Here is a 21,578-nt window from a genome sequence, read left to right on the forward strand (position 1 = left end):
CTTATGTGTTTACACAGTCCCTAACCCATTCGTTTCTTCCTAGTTGGAATGGTGTTCATGAACTTAATAATAACTTAATAATTACTCCTTGTCCGTGTCACACAATCCCTTCTTATGAACTCATGTGGTTAATCAGATACAATAACAGAGTATAAGTTTTACTTAGTTACAGTTCCATGTGTTACGGTAGTCAGGTGTATAGCCTGTATAATTATACTATTATCATTCATGATCCATTATAGCACACTCTTATTTTCTATGTAGGGCACATTTCCCACAGTCAATGTGCATCTACTGTCTATAGAAACCTGTACAGCAGGCTGATTTAGTTCCCAAGTTGCATTTATGATACATGATCGACAATAGCAGAAGGGTCATTGTACAGGACCTATATAATACACGTGTATATAATAAAATGATCAACAATTTAAGAGGTACTGTGGTTGGTACTGTAGTTGGCGTCGAGTACCTTGGGGTCTTTGAGTGTGAAGGCACACATATAGTCAGTCGTTGACCCGGCTGAAGACATAGCCTCTGTTCATAAAGGTCAGACAGCGCTATGGAGACAAACACAGATCGGGGCATTGAGAAGACCAGGGCTAACCAACTAAGCACACCAAGGACATCTTTCATATACAACACCTCACTTACACGTACACTGAATTCACCACTTGTAGTGTATGGTTCAGGTACTGTAATGTATGGGGGCTTGTAGTGTATGGTTCAGGTACTGTAATGTATGGGGGCATGTAGTGTATAGTTCAGGTACTGTAATGTATGGGGTCAGGTAGTGTATGGTTCAGGCAATGTATGGGGGCTTGTAGTGTATGGTTCAGGTACTGTAATGTATGGGGTCAGGTAGTGTATGGTTCAGGCAGTGTATGTGGGCCTGTAGTGTAAGGTTCAGGCAATGCATGGGGGCTTGTAGTGTATGGTTCAGGTAATGTATGGGGGCTTGTAATGTATGGTTCAGGCACTGTATAGGGGCCTGACCTTGATGATGACAGCCAGGCTGAGGTTGACACAGCGGGCCTCCTCTGGGATCTCAACATGGCGGATGGTGATGTGAGGCATGATGGACAACAGCAAGGACTGGAGCACCTGGTGGAAACTGTCTGGAAACCTCTGGGCACGGGGCATCTGGTAGAACACAACACACTCATTTATAGATGTCGACAAGATGGTGACCCGGGGCATGTGAACCTCTGGGCCGAGCGACAATTCAGTTCAATAAGGGCTGAATCTTAACTTGGGGAAGGCAATTTTCCAATTGAGCTCAATGGATGTTCTATGGGTATAAAGTGTGTGGATTGGTGGTTCTGATTCGCCCCAACTACAGATAAACTAATCTTATATTAACCAATAGGATGGGAGGAAGGAACAAGTGTTCCCTTCTGGTCATTGAGAAATAGATTTCTTTCACCATAGCTGGATGCCTAAGAGATTAAACATGACTCACTAAAATGTGCACAACTTGTAAAATCCTCAAATGTACTCGTAAATATTATGCAACCTTAGTTTATCTGCAGTAAAGGCTTCAGTCTGGATTTTACTGGGCCTGTTTCTAAACTGTTGCCAAGATAGGAGTACAAGCAGGAATATCCTTATCACCAACTGAACTTTGCATATCTGTAGAATGAGGAAGTGTTCATTGCCAAATTTTTTGCAGTGAGGAAAGTGTGTGTGTGAAATGTAACACTGCAGTGCCACATGATAAATATTTGCATAGAAAGAATGCTAACTGTTCCCCTCCACCTGAGGGCTTGTCAGGGATGGCTGTTTTGTGTGGGTGTGTGCACTATCTTCGATGTGGGACACAAGATAAACCACTATTCAGAATAGAACGTGCACCAACCTTGATCCTGTTGCCCTTCTGGAGGTACTGGGCCATGGATTTGGCCATTGTCTCAAAGAGGAACCAAGAATACTAGAACAGAATAAGAGGGACAGAAGAAGTTAGACCTACTGCTCAATTGTGAAACATTTAGATAGCGTCCCGATTGCCACCCTATTACTTCATAGTGCACTACCTCGGGCCAGAGGCCTGCATAATGCCCTTGTCAAAAGTAGTGCACTATAAAGGGAATGCGATGCCATTAGGGATGCATCCTTCCTAAGAAAGATCATATCAACAGTCTGACAACAACAAAAAACATCAATGGGTTCTATAATATGGGCTTTATAATACCGGCTTCGTGTGCAGGAATCCTGGGTGTACTGACAATAGAAAACTGCGCAAAAGTAATTGTTTCGAAAACATGGTGGGCTGTCAAAACATGCTTATTAGTGACACAAGAATGTAAGGAATCCATTTTCCCTTTCAAGGAACAAGTGGCTGGTTCAGTTGCATGTGCTGCAGTGATACCTGCTGGTCAGTATGCAAATTTACATGTTTTGCTTGAACGCAACAAGTAAAAAAGTGTGTGCATGCTGCTGTTCCTGCAAAAGCTAATGGGGATGTAAACACACACACACACACACACACACACACACACACACACACACACACACACACACACACACACACACACACACACACACACACACACACACACACACACACACACACACACACACACCTTGAGCAGTTTGTTGCTGGTGTTGAAATCTGCTGTCTGTTTGAGGATGGCTGTAACTGCGGTGGCCAGGACTTCATGAGCGGTCCCAGAGTTCCCAGAGTTCCCAGACACAAACACATACTGGGGACACAACACAGAAATAGGTATTAATACACAGCCTTCACATTATCACTTTCCATGGGATGTTGAACATTATCCCAAATGAGAAATGAATGAACTTGAAGTAACTTTCAACTGAAAATGCATTATGCATCTTTACATTCATCAGTAAGGCAAGGATCAGGCATTGATTCTGCTCATTAAATGTCAACTTTATTTAACTAGGCAAATCAGTTAAGAACAAATTCTTACTTACAATGACGGCCTACCCCGGACAACACTGGGTAAATTGTGCACCGCCCTATGGGACTCCAAATCACAGCCGGTTGTGATACAGCCTGGATTCAAACCTGGGTGTCTGTAGTGACACCTCTAGCACTGAGATGCAGTGACTTAGACCGCAGCGCCATTCGGGAGCCCCAAAATGATTATTGACTGTCGTGTGTATGATGCCTGACGTTTTTACCTTCAGAAAAGAGCGCAGGTAGTTTTCCAGTCCTTCCTCATGGCACCGGGAAACGACGTGTATAATCACACTCAAGAGTTAGAATATTATGGTTACTTTCCTCAACCTACATCCTTTAACGCTTCCAAAAACACATTTCAAATAACCTCGTCCCAAATCTGTTTGTGCCGTTTAGCAAACTCCTGTACAGTGGCTGTTGTGTTATATTTGACAACAGAAAAAAGGCCTTTTCAAATCAATGGACTTTTAACTCACATTCACAACTCTGACTATGTCTAGGTCACTATTTCATGGGGTCAGATCATGATAACGTCATAGGGACAGGGGTCAAGACTCACCGGGTGGAGTTGACAGCGGTTTCTTGAGCTTCTTTGGTTGCCGCGGTGAGCACCTCAAACAGCTGCATCGGCACAGTGGGGAGGAATTTAATGATCACCTGAGCCTCCATGAAATGCAGGCACTAGGGAAGGGAGGGAAGGAGGGAGAGAGATGGCGAGAAAGAGAGAAAGGGTTGTGAGTGAGAGAGAGAGAGAGACAAAGAGAGAGAGAGAGAGAGAGAGAGCATGACCAGCAGGAAATTAAGTTAAAATATATGAGGATTGAAGTCAGAGAGACAGCAATACCAAGTGATAGCATAAATGAGGCTTCACAACAGAAGTGTCTTAAGATACTTGATGAGTTCTGCTGGGTTGCCCTCTGAGGAGGACCTTATCAGCTGGCAGTGCTGGAAGAACGTGTGGAGGTGCAGATCCTAGACAGAGAAATACAGAACACAGATGTCTTATGGTGTTTGTTACAATAGCTTTAACAAGTTGTTTCAATGTTGGAAGGTAGAATACATACTTCAGGGTATATTGTTGAAGCTACATTGGTCTTCACTTTGAAAAGTGGCTTGCTGTTTTCTACCCATTTTATATCTGGCGCTGGCTGTAAGGAGAAAAAAAACGAATACAATAAAGTGATTTTAGTATCCTGCATTTTTCAATCACTCATAGTGTGCAGGGGTGTAATGGTTCACCAAAGCCAAGGTTCGGTACGTATTGCGGTTTTGGAGTGAGGGTTTTGTTTCGGTACAGCGGGAAAAATAAATGCCATTCATAATGTTCCTGGCATTTCATTCTGATGCTGTGTTTGTAACCACGTGGGAGGTGGGAATTTAGCAGTTGTGAAGTCATAAATACCAGTTGGATGCATTCATCTAAATTTGAAATTTGTTGAGAAATGCAGACAGGCTAATGGCCAACAAGCTGTGTCAACTATGAACCAAAAGTACAGCTATCACACTTGTAAACAAATATAGAGTTTATAAAAAAACATTAATAAATTGCTCTTCATAAATAATGTTTTGTTGTTGCATTTAACTGCTGAAAATACTGTAACAGAGGCCATTTCCTTAGTAGGTGAGGTCAGAGGTCACCATGCAGGAAAGCGGGTGCTTGGGATGTTATGGTGCATTCAAGACAACTGGGAACTCTGGAAAAAAACGAGGTCAAATCATGACTGTTATCTTCAGGTCGGCTCTCTAAAAGGTTGGAATTCCGAGTGTGATGACCGGTCATAAAGATCCCAGTCGTAGGAGTTAAATTCCTAATTCCCACTTGGTTACGAATGCACCATGACACTGCCTCCTTCAGATGTCACTAGAGAGGCCAAAACTCCATCCCACCAAAACAGGCTGACATTTCAGGCCTGTTTGCTGAAATGGGTCAAAGAAGGACGTTCTTAACGTCGCTCGAGCACTTTCATGAGGTGCTGAAACCCTCTATTCTCAACCACAGAGAACGGGCGCATATCTGCGGCAATAAACCAGACTGTAAAAAATAGCCTACCTATCGCTCCTGTAATTTCTTTGGCCAGGTCAGAATCAGCTGCCAAGGGCTGCTTGAATGGAGAGGGGAGACAATATTGTTTCTTTGCGTTTCCATCTTGCTCTGTTATACTGGGGTGATGTCAGTGTAAAAGTGTCAACATATTTGAGGTGTTGGCAGCTGCAGAGGCTATTCTCGTTGAGCGTGGCAACATACTGTTAATGTTTCATCCACCACTCTCTGTCCATCGCCGTAGTAATCTACTGGGAAGACAAAATGTCTCTCACCTGGAGATTTAAATGATGGAGGATCCTCCAAGTCTGGTTTATCAACCCCACCACTCGACATTGTACAGAACTAAAAGAAACGTCCCTTTTTCAAGGCACTGTCTTTCAAAGATAACTCGTAAAAATCCAAATAAATCCTAATAACTTCACAGATCTTCATTGTAAAGGGTTTAAACACTGTTTCCCATGCTTGTTCAAAGAACCATAAACAATTAATGAACATGCACCTGTGGAACGGTTGTTAAGACAATTAGACAATTAAAGTCACAGTTATGAAAACTTAGAACACTAAAGTGGCCTTTCTACGGACTCTGAAAAACACCAAAATAAAGATGCCCAGGGTCCCTGCTCAACTGTGTAAACGTGCCTTAGGCATGCTGCAAGGAGGCATGAGGACTGCAGATGTGGCCAGGGCAATAAATTGCAATGTCCGTACTGTGAGACACTGAAGACAGCGCTACAGGGAGACAAGACGGACAGCTGATCGTCCTCGCAGGAGCAGACCACGTGTACCAACACCTGCAGAGGATCAGTACATCAGAACATCACACCTGGGGGACAGGTACAGGATGGCAACAACAACTGCCAGAGTTACACCAGGAACGCACAAAATAGGCTGAGAGAGGCTGGACTGAGGGCTTGTAGGCCTGTTGTAAGGCAGGTCCTCACCAGACATCACTGGCAACAACGTCGCCTATGGGCACAAACCCACCATCGCTGGACCAGACAGGACTGGCAAAAAGTGCTCTTCACTGACGAGTGACTGTTTTGTCTCACCAGGGGTGATGGTCGGATTCTGGGTTATCGTCGAAGGAATGAGCGTTACACCGAGATCTGTACTCTGGAGCGGGATCGATTTGGAGGTGGAGGGTCCGTCATAGTCTGGGGCGGTGTGTCACAGCATCATGGGACTGAGCTTGTTGTCATTGCAGGCGATCTCAACGCTGTGCGTTACAGGGAGGACATCCTCCTCCCTCATGTGGTACCCTTCCTACAGGCTCATCTCGTTTCTTTTTTTGCTCAGTTTAGTTCCCGGCTGCGCCTCACAAAAACATAATTTGAAATGCATCAATTAAGATTCAAACTTTTATTACAACGTGCAAAGATGCTGCAGTCGTTTTAATGGAATAGCCTGAAATGTTTTGTTTTTTTCAGCTCAGACTTACTCAAGAGGCACAGGCCTACAACGCAGTGTAAACATAGCCTATCGGCATACTGTTTGATTTTATATTTTTTTATTTAAAAAAATGTATTCATTCGGGTTCAGTGCGGACAAAACCGAGGTCCCCGTACCAAATACGTGTACCATTACACCCCTAATAGTTTTTCATAATAATAATTTTCTGCAAATGTTTTAATCAATGTCATCTCAGTCATATGCCACTAGCATACAAGCAGGAGAAACCTCTTCCCTGACCCCAGGTTCTCTCCAGTGCCCAGAGGGTTGTACCTTCTTGGCGTCCTGGGTCTTGTCATACAGGTATCCAGGGAGCAGGGTGGCAGACACAGGCAGCTGTGCTCTATAGACTGCATCCTGCCATCTTACAACAGAGGGGCCCAGGAGTAGCCCACTGTTACAGAGAGAGATGGACGTCTAAGGTAATGGAGGTAGACGGTAGATACACACACTCAAGATAAATACACTAAACAGACACACGCACACGCACACCCTCAAAAAAAGAAATAAAACACATTCACACAAAGACCGCTCCTAGTCTTACCCAGGGACTGGACTCCCTCTATCTTCTTGGTGCTGGTCTTGGTACTGATCTCACAGCTGATGTGGTAGAAGGTAAAGAGGATGTGGTGTTTCTCATGAACATGGACTGGCAGCTCAATCTTTACCTGTATAGGTAGGGAAACAATCAGTCATTAATATTAGTGATAATGTTCATAGGAACCCAATCAAAAGTATGAAGATGTATGCACTCACGACTGTAAGCCGCTCTGGATAAGAGCATCTGCTAAATGACAAAAATGTAACATTTTAACAATTTGGTCAAAAAGCTCAATTCTTCCTACTCTCCCCACAAGGGGGCAGTAACAGTGAGTAGTATAATGTTCAGTCTGCCTGCACGTGCGCTCTGCTTCACAGGAAATAACAGACAGCCCATGGCATAGTATTAAACTAACGCCAATTAAACCATCATTCTCAGTATGACTTGATCATGTGTCAACATCAATAGTGCTGTCCTTTCACTTGTTGAAGCTGGTCTTCCTCATAACTCACTGGAACTCATTTAGTTAACTATTCAGCAAGGCATGGGGTATTGGTCCAGGAATTGGTCACTGGAGAGTAAAGAAAAGGGGGGGCTTGGATGGTGAGGGTGTGTGGAGTCTAATCCATATACCAAACACAAGATGCCCCCGCTCCCGTGGGTCTGAGATAGTCTCCTGTCCTCACCTCTCCCTCCCTTTTCCCTGGCCAGCGAGGCTCTGGTGGGTGTCTGACTAGCCCAGTGTGAGGCAGAGTTACAGGATTAACCCGGAAATAACTGGTGGACTGGACTTCAATAGAATAATACTGTAGACCGACCATGTTTTAAATAGGCTTTAAAAACACCAACTTTTCAACTCCTTCCCCTATAGTAAAGCTTTGACAAGGCATGCTGCATTGTTCAAACTCAACTGTTTAACTGTTTTGTAGATGTGAACCATGGGAGGGGGGGCTTGGCAGGTCAGGTTTATTGAGCAAGGGTCTCACTCACCTCGTCATAGAACTCAGGGTTCTGGTTGTGGTGGAGGACGGCCGCACAGGCACTGGTGGTGACGAGTGTCTCCCCTGGCTTTCCGTAGATACACTGAAACACACACACATACATACATTATTAGTCATCTACTGCTCATCCTTCGATGTTAGGGTATGCCAGTGAGTAAGTCTACAGCAATCTGTGAGCACAGATAATAACTAGACAGAAATGGTTTCAAAGAACTGTATAATCACATCTAAAATACAACGCTAGTCTCTCATGGCAGAACTTGCAACACAAGCAAACAACATCTGTAAGAAGAATGGGGAAAACTAGCTGTTCACCAGTGTCAGTTAGAGGTGAGATTTGAGTTAATGAAAGGAGAACTCTCTCACGCCAGACACAGTGAGGAGGAGAGGGGGATCCGTTCAGAACGGTAATTAGGACATTGATTACTTTGGTCATTCCTCATTACTGCAGAGACGAGAAGCAGAGCCTCGGGCTAGGTCCCAAATGGCATCCTATTCCCTAAGTAGGGCACAGCGTTTGAGCAGCTCTGGTGAAAAGTAGTGTCAGAAGTAAGGCACTACCCTGGGAATAGGGTGCCATTTGCGACAGCCTATGAGAGCGGCGGAGGTCCTCTGAAAGAACAGAGAGAGCAGAGCTCAAATTAACAGCTCAGTCGAGGGAAGAGACAGTTTCAGATCACATGATTATGGGTTGTGTACCAGCATGGAAAAAGTTGTGCATTTAGAAGCCCTGTTCCTGCTGCAACAACATGTGAAAGTACGGTGATTACACAGTGATGCTGAGGACCCTTTCCCTGGCTAGAAGGACTGGAATCTCCAGCATGTAGTCTTATCTTCAGAGTGGGGTGAGAGTACAGAAAAGACCAGCACAGCAACAAACAACTAAAACAGGCAGAACTTAGGTCTACAGTACGGTACTGTAAATGCTAGCTTCCTAAACCATTGGCTATCATTCCATCTAATCATTCCATCTAAAAAACAATTCTTTAGCCGTTTCCACCCAGAAATATTCTACGTGTGTGGATGTTGCTCAATGTGTGAGTGAGTGAGTAAGTGATCTCATTAGTTCTCCTTGCCAGCTGTAATAACTGGCTTTGGTCAGAGTTTTTTTCTCTCCTCTATTTTTTGGCAACCACTCTGCCACTCCACTGAGTTGGACTTTATCAGCAGTTTGTCTTCTTTCCTAGGGACTCCCAGTTATTTTCACCACCTCAAACACCTCCCATCCAAAACAAACGCTCACCTTTAGAGGGGCCGCGCCTTCTTCGTCCGAGTCTCTGAACTGCACACACACCGCTACGTTTCTTGCCTGGAATGATAAAAGACACTTCAGTCAACACAATAACTCCCACAGGAAGGAGGACAGTCAAGAAGTAGTGAGCTGTAAACACAATAACCAAATGCCCTCAATGCTTGGTTTGGTGTTGCTATTTCCACACTGATGACTAAAACAATCTCCCTCTCTCTCTCTCTCTCTCTCTCGCTTTCCCTCTCCCCTTCCTCCCTCCCTCTTCTCCCTCCCTCCCTCCCTCTTCTCCCTCTTCTCCCTCCCTCTTCCCCCTCCCTCCCTCTTCTCCCTCCCTCCCTCTTCTCCCTCCCTCTTCTCCCCCACCTTGGAGAAGCTCTTCTGGTTGTCGTATTTCAGCTGCAGGGGATAGACATACAGGTGGTTCTTGAAGACAGTGAAGGGGTACTTGGCCTCCTCAGGGAGAAACTCCTCGATCTCCACAGAGACCCTCACACTCCTCCTCAAAGGGCTTGACTGGGATGTAGGACGAGGTCACCGTGTCTGAGGAAGAAGAAGGGAGGACATTAGAGCAATCGATGTTAGAATGTCTAAAGTAGCTGTTATAAAGGCTTTATAAATGCATACACAACTAATCAATATAACTCGTCATCAACCATAATCAACTAATTCAATTAACCACTAACACGTTGACTTATCATTCAATCTAATGTAAACGACAGGCTAAAACAACACTAGTTAAGGCAAATGTTTGAATATGGATGGTGTCAACACCATTATCCCAGAAACCCTAGACCCACTATAATTTGCATAACGCCCCAACAGATCCACAGATGATGCAATCTCTATTGCACTCCACACTGCCCTTTCCCACCTGGTCAAAAGGAACACCTATGTGAGAATGCTATTCATTGACTACAGCTCAGCATTCAACACCATAGTGCCCTCAAAGCTCATCACAAAGCTAAGGACCCTGGGACTAATCACCTCTCTCTGTAACTGGATCCTGGACTTCCTGACGGGCCACACCCTGGTGGTAAGGGTAGTTAACACATCCGCCACGCTGATCCTCAACACACGGACCCCTCAGGGGTGCGTGCTCAGTCCCCTCCTGTACTTCCTGTTCACTCATGACTTTACGGCCAGGCACGACTCCAACACCATCATTAAGTTTGCCGATGACACAACAGTGGTAGACCTGATCACAGACAACGAAAAGACAGCCTATAGGGAGTTGGTCAGAGACCTGACCATGTGGTGCCAGGACCACAACCTCTCCCTCAACGTGATCAAGACAAAGGAGATGAGCACACCCCCATTCTCTTCGACGGGGCTGTAGTGGAGCAGGTTGAGTGCTTCAAGTTCCTTGGTGACCACATCACCAACAAACTAACATGGTCCAAGCACACCAAGATAGTTGTGAAGAGGGCAAGACAAAACCTATTCCCCCCTCAGGAGACTGAAAAGATTTGGCATGGGTCCTCAGATCCTCGAAAGGTTATCCAGCTGCATCCTCGAGAGCATCTTAACTGGTTGCATGACTGCCTGGTATGGCAACTGCTCAACCTCTGACTGCAAGGCACTACAGAGGGTAGTGCGTATGGCCCAGTATATCACTGGGGCAAAGCTTCCTGCCATCCGGGACCTCTATACCAGGCGGTGTCAGAGGAAAGCCCTAAAAATGGTCAAAGACTCAGCCACCCTAGTCAGACTGCTCTCTCTGCTACCGCACGGCATGCGGTGCCGGAGTGCCAAGTCTAGGTCCAAGAGGCTTTTAAACAGATTCTACCCCAAAGCCATAAGACTCCTGAACATCTAATCAAATGGCTTCCCAGACTATTTGCATTGCCCCGTCTTTTACACCGCTGCTACTCTCTGTTATTAAAGTGACTATGTATAGATGATAACAACTCTACATGTACATATTACCTCAACTAACCGGTGCCCCCGCACACTGACTCTGTACCAGTACCCCCCTGTATATAGTCTTGCTATTGTTATTTTACTGCTGCTCTTTAATTACTTGTCACTTTTATTTATTCTTATTACGAATATATATATTTTTTAACTGCATTGTTGGTTAGGGACTCGTAAGTAAACATTCCACTCTAAGGCCAACCTGTTGTATTCGGGGGCATGTGACTAATAACATTTTCATTGATTTGACTCACTTCTTATTATATTGGATACATTACATTTAGTGTAGGAGAGCACATTGAGATTGTGGTGTGTACATTCTACTCATCTGCCGTATGATAGCACAACGTGAGTTGGTAGTGTGTATGAGTTAAAATCTGTCAAATCTGTGTCTTACTTGGCAGCCCAGGCGAAGGGCTTCCTATACTGGCCCAGGCGCTGACACGTCTGCTTGGCAGCCTTCAGAACCTTCTGGGCTGTCTGAAGGGGAACACAATGAGACCAATGTATAGGTGATAACACAGGCTTTATGATTTATAACAGTGGAACAGCAACTCAATTGATCATGATGGAACTGAGACCACAATAGGAAGCAATTCAATTTAAAAAGACACTTTAAAAAGTAGCTCTCGAACCATTGTTTTTTTTTTGGGGTGGGGGGTTATGTAAGTCCTGTCTCTGACACATGGTCTAATAATAGCAATATCAGTAATATGGTTGAGAGAGGCACGAAGGAAAGGACCTTGTTGACATCTGAAGCGGCAAACAGACACACGCAACAGACAAACCTTGTTGATGTCTGAGGTCTTGATGTAGGGCACAGCACAGTGTGTAATGCCATTCTGTAGGACCTTCGCCACTCTGGCCACCAGGAAAATATCAGCATGGGGGTTGGTCACTGAGAAGATACCCTAGAGGAGAGGGACGGAGGGATGATGGTTTAAGACTGTGTATCTAATATACCCTAGATGAGAAGACAGATGGGGGGAGGAGGGTTTAAGACTGTGTATCTAATATACCCTAGATGAGAAGACAGATGGGGGGAGGAGGGTTTAAAACTGTGTATCTAATATACCCTAGATGAGAAGACAGATGGGGGGAGGAGGGTTTAAAACTGTGTATCTAATATACCCTAGATGAGAAGACAGATGGGGGAGGAGGGTTTAAGACTGTGTATCTAATATACCCTAGATGAGAAGACAGATCGGGGGGGAGGAGAGTTTAAGACTGTGTATCTAATATACCCTAGATGAGAAGACAGATCGGGGGAGGAGAGTTTAAGACTGTGTATCTAATATACCCTAGATGAGAAGACGGATGGGGGAGGAGGGTTTAAGGCTCTGTATCTAATATACCCTAGATGAGAAGACAGATGGGGGAGGAGGGTTTAAAACTGTATCTAATATACCCTAGATGAGAAGACAGATGGGGGGAGGAGGGTTTAAAACTGTGTATCTAATATACCCTAGATGAGAAGACAGATGGGGGGAGGAGGGTTTAAAACTGTGTATCTAATATACCCTAGATGAGAAGACAGATGGGGGGAGGAGGGTTTAAAACTGTGTATCTAATATACCCTAGATGAGAAGACAGATGGGGGGAGGAGTGTTTAAGACTGTGTATCTAATATAACCTAGATGAGAAGACAGATGGAGGGAGGAGGATGAGGCTGTTAAACATGATGCAGACCTTAGTGGTGGAAAACATTGCTATTAAACTTCAGGCAGGGAAGTGGCTAGCTGGCTGTCGTTTGTGGTTGAAGTTATAGAGGAAACCCAAACAGAACTCAAACTATTATGGGGTCAGCGATATGAAGCCAACCGTGGCTCTCACAGTGTCATGTGCGAGCACAAACGCACACACAAAACCATGATATTCCTGGGAGTGGCAGCACAGTAAGAGTGGAGTTCTTGAGACATGAATGGGACATTTGGATCAGTAAATATACATCAGCTGTGAAATAATGAGTTCCATTCAAATGCTCTAGCTGTGGCTTGGCTAATGACAGTACGGCGTGGCCTAGCTAATGTCTGCTACCACAACACAGTTACATGGCCGACACCCTTAAAACAACACTTTATTCACAATATAAATATGTCTAAAGCTGGCGGAAGTAAGTCTGCCAATGCCAGTACCAGAGAGATGGGACATTAATAAGGGACCTGACTAAGGGGAGCCTGCCAGTATTAGTACCTGTACCAGTACCACGCCTTAACTACCGTTGTGCTGCTGCTGCTGACCGATGCAGTAGAGAGAGTTGAGGGCTGAGGGTTGAAGGAGGCTGTCCTTGGACTACACCCAAACAGCACCTCAATTTCACTGTGATCTGCTGGCCTCCGTGTCTATAAACAGACAGCCTATTTCTGCGATTACGGTCTATTTCTCGGTGTCCTGTTAGACTTCGCTAGGTCCACACGCACAAACTGGGCAAGAGCTTAATCAAGTTCCATTTTTTTGTGTCATCACCATGCATTGTTTGACCAATGAGAGTGAGAATGACCATTGTCTTGATTGATTCTATTCTGTTTGATGCTCTGTTCTTCATTCTGTTTCTGGGTCTAGATGTTATCCACAGTGATTTTCCATTATTTCCATTTCACAGGGTATTCTGCAGTCGTGTTCCATCCACCCTTGCCTATGTTCTTGCTGTTATGTTTCAAGTCTAGGGGTGGGAGGTTCAGAACTGTAGTGGTCAGATTATGTACTGTGATTTACTGCTGGGCACTGTCAGTATTGCTCCTGTGTAATCCTGTTAATGGGCCCAGCAGGAGTGTGTGAGTGTGTGTGTGTGTTATGACCTGAAAACTGTTTTGGTAAATAGCATGGTCTACAGATGTCACGACTTCATCCGAAGTCGGTCCCTCTCATTGCTCGGGCGACGTTCGGCGGTCGATGTCACCGGTCTTCTAGCCATCGCCAATCCACCTTTCATTTTCCATTTGTTTTGTCTTGTCTTGTCTTCCCACACACGTGGTTTATCATGAGGTATCATACCTTAAACGAGCAGAACCCAGAGACATTCCTTAATATTAGAGATTGCGCACCAGCTGTTGTTAACAAAGAGACCCCCACGGAGCTTTTTCCGGACCCTACCCTTCTGTCCTGCCGATGCACAGCAAACCCAGTAAAGTACAGTTCTTCATGTCCCTTTGATAGGATAGTCTCAAACAGAGCTCGTCCAGCTTATTCTGCCGGTGATTACACGTTTGCCAATAGAACAGAGGGTAGAGGCGGTCTGTCCACTCGCCAACGTAGTCTTGTCAGGTATCCCGCACGCTGGCCTCCATAACGCCACCTCTTCCTTCATCATATGTCAGGGATTTGGGCCTGGTCCGGGTCACCATCACCAATTTGTTTCATCCCACTTGATTTTATGTTGAGTAGGATAGCAGTCTACACGATAATTAACTTGTAATATTGGAAGTAACCATCTGGATGTCACCGTGATACAGTCCACACTACTCAATGGGTAGAGTTTGTGCTGCAAGCCGACAGTGTCCTTCACTACGGCATTAACGTCTAACGTTATATTTTAGTACAAAAAAAATAGAAACAATTAATGAAAAAAAAAAAACTATGATTCTGAACACTCGGAAGTCACAACTTTTTCCTCGCTCAAGTTTCTAGCTACAAGCAGTAAACTAGCTAGCTGGGAAGGGTTAATTAAGATGACTGACTGAACCAAATCCACCCGACTAGCCTCTCCCTTGTTTCAGAAAGGAGCAAGAAAGTTTCATCACGCAGAAAGGGACTCAAACGCACGGATGCCTGGCCGTCCCGTCTTGAGTCAGCAGTTTTAGTGTTCATATCATGTAATTCTACTAATTTTGCAATGTGGCGTGGTTTTACAGCTTATTTCCTGCAGGTGGCGAGAAATGTTTGCAGTTTTAACACCTGAGTGAGACTGACGAAGACAATATCAAATGGGGGCCCCCCGGGCTCTAATTCGACCGTAATTACCACAGGTTTAGATAGCTAGCCGCTAGACTAACTTACTTATCAAAATGTGTTTTGCTGACTTGTGCTAATTAAGTGACTGACATAAGAGAAAAACTGCTGATGCACAACCAAGTTTCGAAATTGCACCTTGTGTATTCTACCTAGTAAGTTGAGACCCCGACTGAGTTTATCTTCAAAAGGGGAGACTCTTCCCTGTCTCATCAACTGAAAATCTAAAAGATGGAATCTGTATTAAGTGAAACAGCCCACTGTTCGCCCCCCAGCGCCTTTGTATCGTCACGTCTACTCCCGCTCCGGCGCTCGACATCACCGGTCTAAGCACGGGTCCTGGCAACCCATCTTTATGTACACCTGGCAACCATCATTACACACACCTGCGTCTCATCATCAGTCACACCTGGACTTCATTACTCACTTGATTATTTACCCTTTGTATAGCACTCTGTTATCAGTCATCAGGTAGTATTGTTAATGTTTCTCTGTCAGACGCTTCTCTTGGTTTGTATCGCTCCATGTTCGCTATCATTAAACTGCATTAACTGCAACTGCATTAACTGCACCTGCTTCCTGACTCCCTGCATCTGTGTAACAGTTATTGTTTTTGTCTTGTTGTTGAAAGGGAGGAGAAACGGAGAAGAGAAGCCTCCGGCAGCGTGGTGAAAGCTAATTGCAGTACATATTCTGTTGTTCTATCAAGCCTGTAATGATGTCAGAGGGAAAAAAAGGAGAGTTCGTTGTTTGCAGTAACCTCTTTGTTGTTGTAATATCCCAAACTGCCACGGCAGTTTAACTAATTAAGAATGTCACCTTAATGTATTTATATCAAATAAGGGAGAGAGACTACATTTCTAATCTTGGGATTCTGTGATCCCACCATAATTTCTACAGAAACACAAGCATGATTTAGCCTACTCATATGTGTGTGTGTGTTTAAACAAACCTCAACACAACACAAGCCAACACACAGGGTATATGGCAGGTAAGGTCACTATGGTCCTACCTGAGTAGGGGAACGCAGCAGAGACTCAGACACCCTCTGTAGAATGGGCAGACCATTCCCATTCCCTGCATCACTGTTCACTCCTCCTTTCACCCCTCCTCCTCCTTACAGCTCTTAGACACATTAAACAGAGCCAGGCTGATGAAGAACGGCTCCACCTGGGTAACAGAGGTAGATGGGAAAGTGAGTGTGTGTGTGTGTGTGGGAGAGTGTGTCTGTGTGCATTTACGAGGTACAAACAAAGAGCGTGTGTGTCTGAGTGTATGTGCACTTATGTAGATATAAGCATATTGAATGATGGCCATTCCTTTCAGGAACCATTCAGCCTATCTATGTTTGAGTTTAAGATGGGAGGAGGAGAGCAGAACTATTTCCTAACCACGCAGATGTCGGTCAGCCAACATCCCCAACTGCCCCCCCAGCTCTATAAATGCTCTAGTGGGCATGAAGTTATTCATCACTGTGTTTCATGTCTACGATAATCCACTCTGAAGGAGGGAGAGAGGGAGTACTCACTAGTGTGCTCTCTATACTGCTGGCTGATGTCAAAAGAGGCACTGCATTCACCTCACAGCAGAATGCTAGCTAATTACATTCATCAGGAAATGTGAATGTGGATCATGACATAGGTCTCTGTAGTGTAATTTGTATTTACAAGTATTTACATTAAAATATGTACTATTTTAGGATAAAACTTGTTATACTTAAACAGATCAAATAACAATATCAACATAAGATGAATATACAGCGTGAAAAATGAAAAGCCTGATGTTCATTTTGTATCTATTCTGTCGAGGTGTAGTGGTGACATACGCTGGAGCAGAAGGATGTGTGTCTGTGACCTTACATTGGTGAGAACCCCATCCCCACTCTCGTTGACACAGCCCTGCAGGCAGAAGGCGAGGTCATGGCAGCTGACGGCGATGCGTCGGCCAAAACACTCCTCAAACGGCTTCACTCTATACCCGAGAAGTCCAACCTCTGCAGGGGAGAGGGGAGGAAGAAGTGGAAAGGAGTGGAGAGGCGGGAGGAGAGAGAGGAGGATGTGGAGGGGAAGGAGGAGAGGGAGGTCAGGAAGAAAGATTAAGGAGGGAATGTTGGTTAGCTTCTGGCATCTATCGTCATGGAAACACATCCAATGTACATACACAGACATTCTCTAATTGAGACGATACAGTAGAATAGAATACAGTATATACATGAGATGAGTAATGCAAAATATGTAAACATTATTAAAGTGACTAGTGTTCCATTATTAAAGTGGCCAGTCATTTCAAGTAAATGTATAAAGGCAGCAGCCTCTAATATGCTAGTGACGGCTATTGAACAGCCTGATGGCCTTGAGATCGAAGCTGTTTTTCAGTCTCTCGGTCCCAGCTTTGATGCACCTGTACTGACCTCACCTTCTAGATGATAGCGGGGTGAACAGGCCGTGGCTTGGGTGGTTGTTGTCCTTGATTATCTTTTTGGCCTTCCTGTGACATCGAGTGCTGTAGGTGTCCTGGAGGGCAGGTAGTTGCCCCCAGTGATGCGTTGGGCAGACGGCACCACCCTCTGGAGTGCCCTGCGAATGCGGGTGGTGCAGTTGCCGTACCAGGGGGTGATACAGTCCAACAGGATGCTCTCAATTGTGCATTGGTAAAAGTTTGTGAGGGTTTTAGGTGCCAAGACAGATTTCTTCAGCCTCCTGAAATTGAAGCCTTCTTCACCACACTGTCTGTGTGGGTGGAACATTTCAGTTTGTCAGCGATGTGTACGCCGAGGAACTTGAAGCTTTCCACCTTCTTCACTGCAGTGCCGTTGATGTGGATAGGGGGTTGTTTCCTGAAGTCCACGATCAGCTCCTTTGTTTTGTTGACGTTGAGTGAGAGGTTATTTTCCTGGCACCGCACTCCCAGGGCCCTCACCTCCTCCCTGTAGGTTGTCTCGTCATTGTTGGTAATCAGTCCCACTACTGTTGCGTCGTCTGCAAACTTGATGATTGAGTTGGAGGCGTGCTTTGCCACACATGGGTGAACAGGGAGTACAGGAGGGGGCTGTGCACGCACCCTTGTGGGGCCCAGTGTTGAGGATCAGCGAAGTGGAGATGTTGTTTCCTACCTTCACCGCCTATGGGCGGCCCATCAGGAAGCCCAGGACCTAATTGCACTGGGCGGGGTTGAGACCCAGGGCCTCAAGCTTAATGATGAGCTTGGAGGGTACTATAGTGTTGAATGCTGAGCTGTAGTCAATGAACATCATTCTTACATAGGTATTCCTCTTGTCCAGATGGGTTAGGTCAGTGGGCAGTGTGATGGCGATTGCATAATCTGTGTATCTAGTGGGACGGTAAGAAAATTGAAGTGGGTCTAGGGTGTCAGGTAGGGTGGAGGTGATATGATCCTTGATTAGTCTCTCAGAGCACTTCATAATGACAGAAGTGAGTGCTACGGGGTGATAGTCATTTAGTTCAGTTACCTTTGATTTCTTGGGTACAGGAACAATGGTGGCCATCATGAAGCATATAGGGACAGCAGACTGGGTTAGGGAGAGATTGAATACAGTATGTCCATAAACACTCCAGCCAGCTGGTCTGCGCATGCTTTGAGGACGCAGCTAGGGAGGGTTAACATGCTTGCAAGGGTTAACATGCTTAAATGTCTTACTCACGTATGCCACAGAGAAGGAGAGCCCACAGTCCTTGGTAGTGGGCCATGTCATGGGACTGTGTTATCCTCAAAACGGGCGACCTTTCGCTTGTTATATACTGACATTTCGCTTGTTTGATTGCCTTGCGGAGGGAATAACTACACTGTTTGCATTCGGCCACATTCCCAGTCACCTTGCCATGGTTAAATGCGGTGGATCGCGCTTTCAGTTTTGTGAAAATGCTGGTTTCTGGTTAGGGTAGATTTTAAAAGGCACATGTGGGAACAAGATCTCCTATACACTTCTTAATAGACAAATAAACTCAGTCACCATATCAGTGTATAGACCAGCGTTGAATAGTCCTTAGGATGGGTACTTCCTGTTTGAGTTTCTGCCTATAGGAAGGGAATATAATCGGAAGCGGTGGGTGTTGTACGCGCCTCCTGAGTCGGACTAGAAGTCCACTCTGAATATCTCTTCTTCGCCGGTGGTGTTTTCGATCAGCCTCTGGAATCAGTTCAATTGCTCTGGGGGGTACGAACAAAGGAACCGATTCAGGAAAGTCGTATTCCTGGTCGTAATGCTGGTGAGTTATGACGGCTCTGATATCCAAAAGCTCTTCCTGGCTGTATGTAATAACACAAAAAATGTTCTGGGCTAATAATGTAAGAAATAACATTTTAAAAAGTTGCCTAGGGACGAGATGCACGGCTGCCCTATCTATCGGCGCCAGTCCTATTGGAAATAAATAGAGTAAAACAGACCGTGCTAACCTGTGTTTCAGGGTCCAGAGAGAACAGCTTTAGTCTCCCTTCATTCGTGTTGAGTTTATTGAGCTGGTCTGTTTCCCTAGCATACTGCAGAGAGACGGAAGAAGACAAAAAGAAGTAAGAACAGACACATACAGCTTCAGGTCACAGCGGAGCTCGACAGAGAACTCCACCACCCCCCTCTCTTGTCCTAAATCCCCCTCTCATTTACTCGCCTCCTCTCACACCATCCACCCCCAGACAGACAGTAGAGATAACCAGGTCCTCTATGAAGGGGAGAGCTGTGTCATCTCAGAGGAGCCAGTTAAAAAAGCCTCATCACACAGAGATTACAGCTCTCTTTGTTCTCCATGTGCTGCTCTGGGTTTATAGATACATTAAAGCAGTGAGGTCTCTATGGGATAAAGGTACTGTACCGTTGTTATGTCCAGGGTTACAGGATGTACTATACATTAGGGACCTGCTACAGATAAAAGGGAGCTTGTAAACTGTGGTTCCCTGATAGTGTAAAGTATCAAAGCTCAGTGACCGTCACATAAATGACTAGACATAATATAGCCTATGTATATCAGGTGGAGGTATTGTGTTTCTCTAACTGACTAGAGAATGAATTATCTAGTGCACGTGCCTTATCAATGATCATTACTGCTTATATTACTGCTTACACATACAGTATTTGAATAGAACTATTTAAGAGGGCTTTACTTTTTTGTCCAAGAGAAACAGGATACAGATGTAGAACCTTCATTTCATCTGTTGTGGGACATTTAAAACGTGTAGTGTATTTGAGGTTTAAAAAGGCTTCTGAAGTTTGTCACTTCCACTCACATTTCAGACTTGATTTTCCCTCATGAAAAAAACGTATCAACCCCTACAAAAATGTCCATCAATTATAATCCACATTTCCTGTTGCTGCAGGATAGTCGTTTGCTTTCAAGCTGTAGCAAACTAACTCAAATTAAAGATCCTACATCTGGGTGCTCTGAGTCTGAATAACCCTATAAAACCTTTTCTACCATGTACCGGGCTCGGTTCACAACCTTGTGTGTAGTAGATGAGGGTTAATACATATTCACTACTACTACAATACAGCACAGCCACTAATGAAACCAGAGGTGAAGAGCGCAAGTCAGAACAAATCACACTACCAACACACACCAGACTGAATCTATTAGCACTGGAGGCTATGTCTTAGTGGAGTGCCAAACATTGATTATTTATCAGGGCCCGCATTCACCAAGCTTCTCAGAGTAGGAGTGCCGATCTTGGATCAGGTCTCCCTTCTTACACGGCAAAACCTGATCCTAGATCATCCCTTTTTGTGAATACGGGCCCTGGTGCTTAGTACAAAAATAAGGCAAAAAGGATACATTCATACTGATCTTTTATAAAATATATAAGCAGCTATAAGCATAGCTGACAGTAGCCTTGCAGCACATCTCTACTCTGATAACACTGACCTTTATGAGTTCAGGGTGTAGGCTCCTCCCCAGACTCTCCAATAGGCTCTCTCCCTTTCCCTGGCTGCTGCTGTCCTCATCTGATTGGGCGAGAGAGGTGTCAGTCGAAAGGAGTACTTACCAGATAGCCTACTGTACGATTCGGATAATGACATCTGATATTAGTGGAAGTTATGTGATATCTGATACTCCGAGAGTTATGTACTTGGCTATCTGCACAAAAACCTTGGATGAGTGTACTTTAATGTTCCACTCTTCCAAGTTGAGCAATGTCCTAATGAGCTGAGGGAGGGGAGGCATTTCCTTATAAAATGCAGCTTTTCGTACTAACTCTGGTGTCTTTCTAACTCCCTTCACTGTGTTGCGGGGGAAACTGGAGAATAGCCAGGCTGACTCCCACCGCTTTCTGCTGTACAAGCCTTCCAAATCTCTCTGCATTTCAGGGGCATATGAGAACATAATGTTTTCAAAAGGACAATTTCCTAATTGGAAAATAAATTCCCCCAACTGTGAAAGTCCTCCAACGCATTTCCACACACACACAGCTGCATAATGTTGGCATTCCTCCACTATTGTAACAGCCGTAATACGCAGAGTTCAATAGTTCACAATAACTTCCTTCTATGTCCACAAACAATT

At 44.9% G+C, this 21,578-nt stretch overlaps 1 pseudogene; it reads right to left on the reverse strand.

Annotated features, from left to right (window-relative positions):
* The window catches only part of LOC118369158 (dedicator of cytokinesis protein 11-like), a 65,871-nt pseudogene that overhangs the window by 41,259 nt on the left and 3,034 nt on the right, over nucleotides 1-21,578 (reverse strand).

The sequence above is a fragment of the Oncorhynchus keta genome, chromosome 35 (genome assembly GCF_023373465.1).
Source record: "Oncorhynchus keta strain PuntledgeMale-10-30-2019 chromosome 35, Oket_V2, whole genome shotgun sequence".
Classification (NCBI taxonomy): Eukaryota; Metazoa; Chordata; class Actinopteri; order Salmoniformes; family Salmonidae; genus Oncorhynchus; species Oncorhynchus keta.